Genomic DNA, 2,500 nt, shown 5'->3' with positions numbered 1-2,500 from the left:
TGGTGTGCGATCTGAATTATCATAATCCCCAGAAATAAAAGTTCGAATCTGTTTGTGGAAGATGATGCTTGTATATACTCGTGATCTCGTTTGTATCTTTTTTTTTTTTGTTCGCTTTCCAAAAAGGAATGTTTGTGGGGAATTAGGTTCGTACTGGGTGTCCTGTGATGTGACATTTAACTTTTTTTTTCTTTTCTTTTTGAAGATTAAGAATTCACGTACGAATGCATGTATATCCACCAAATCCAATAAATGTTTGACTGTCTCTCTGTCTCTCTCTCTGTCTTCTTCCTCTCTCCCTCCCTTCCTCTCCTCTCTCTCTCTCTCTATGTCTCTCTTTCTGTCTGTCTGTCTCTCTTTTTTTCTCCCTCTCTCCTCTCTCTCCATCCACTTACAATTGTCCGGCTTGGAACGGCATCGGCGTCGTCCAGCAGTAGTTGTGGGGTTGGTACACCTGGCAACAGGTGTGAGTGAATTAATGGAGTTTTCATTCAGTATAACATGTTAATTTAATTGTGCGGTCTGTGTACCTGTAATGATTACATTATTTTTGCACATGGCCACATTCGCTGTAGGTGATGAGTTAGAATCGAGCTAAACCCATTTATGACATTTATGACATTTTATCAGGTGATAAATAACCTTTCGTATATTGTTTCTTGTTGGATGCTACTCATGCAGTTGAAGAGAGAGGGACAGGCCAGGGTAACTTAGGGCGGGTGAAACATGGCAAGGGGAGGAGGAGGGAAAGAAGAGGAGGAGAAGGAAGGGAAGGAGAGGGGAAGGAGAGGGGGAGATGATGGAAGGATGAAGGAAGCTTAATAAGCACGATGAGGAAGAGGTAGTGTGAGTAAGACTTTACGGAAGTTATAATAAATAATTGCTTGGTTTAGTAAAAACTATGCTAATGATAATTTGACGAAGTATAGGACGACTGACACTATAAAAGAAAGTACCAATTATCCATCAACCATTGATATGTCTGCAGGTGAATGACAGGAGACGGTAATATGTCATTCCCTTGTTCATATTTCTTAGTTTAACCTATTGTGTTCCAGCCCCGCGTCGTGGATTTAGAATCCGATAAAAAAGAAAATGAACGATCGAATAAGGGGTAATAGGTAGTTATAGAATACTTGGACCTCCCTAGTAGCGATGCATGATAATTTTTCATGTATTTGAGTTATACCAATGAAACGTGAAGTAGTTATATCTTTACATATACGTCTTCATTTGCAAAAATACATTTTCGTAGAAGGCCAAACCCAAGAGTTTTTTTTTTTTTTTTGTCAACATGGAATATCGAAAGTGTGTGTATGTAATAGAAAACACTAAACAAAGATTTCGCAATATTTCATTCATTCGCTCTGTCCATATCGTATACGAACACACACATACATATACAATGTATGTGTGTGTGTGTGTGTGTGTGTGTGTGTGTGTGTGTGTGTGTGTGTGTGTGAGCCTGCAATTGCAATCCATCAACTGGGAACACACAGAGGGCGGAGTTGCTATGTACTAAGATAAATCATTCAACATGTGTATATACATCAACATTTATCTATCCATCTATTTATCTATAACTCTACATCGGCGTATGTGTTTTTACATGCACATATACACACATTCATGTAATCATCTATACCCAGCATATACAGTATTGAAAAAAAACGAAAACAAAAAACAAAATGTAGATCAGAAAGTTGCTTTATATTTATTACTATTACGACAAATACGTTCCGTTTGTGTTACCCGGATGTAGAGACTATCTCCTCCACATTCCACAACAATAATAAAAAAATGGTGATGATGATGATAATCGTAATAATGATAATAATAATGATAATAAAGACAGCAACAATAATTATAATGATGATGAAATAACAATGATAGCAAAAAAAAATGATATTAGTAATAATGAAAAAATAATGATAATGATAATTATGATAACATCAACAATAATAATTGTAAACGACAACAACAACAGCAACAATATTAACAATAATGATAATAATGAAGATAATAATGATAATGAAGATAGAAATAATGATCATAATAATGATAATAATAATTATGATATAATAATTATGATAATAACGATAATAATAATAATGATAATACTAATAATATTATCATTGATAAAATCATATTAACAAATAGTGAGAAAAATATAAAGATAATACTGTCATTCTAATCAATATCATTATCATCAGTTATTATCTTCATATCATCATTGTCATTATCAGTATTATCATTATCATTTTTTTTACGTTATCATTTTTATTATATTGAAAAATATTGATGGTAATTGTAGTTAAAGCAATGATAATGAGATTCAAAATGACAAAAGTAAAAGTATATCAGGAGAGGAACTGACGTTTCTAATATTATCATAAATGTATTAACAGGAATATAGAACGCAAGCATATGTATTCTTTTCTTTTCTTTTTATAGTATTTTGATTTCCGACACGCTAATCCTCTTCCGCAAGTTTTACATC

Source organism: Penaeus vannamei, chromosome 2, assembly GCF_042767895.1.
Source record: "Penaeus vannamei isolate JL-2024 chromosome 2, ASM4276789v1, whole genome shotgun sequence".
NCBI lineage: Eukaryota > Metazoa > Arthropoda > Malacostraca > Decapoda > Penaeidae > Penaeus > Penaeus vannamei.
This window is presented reverse-complemented; position numbering follows the sequence as displayed.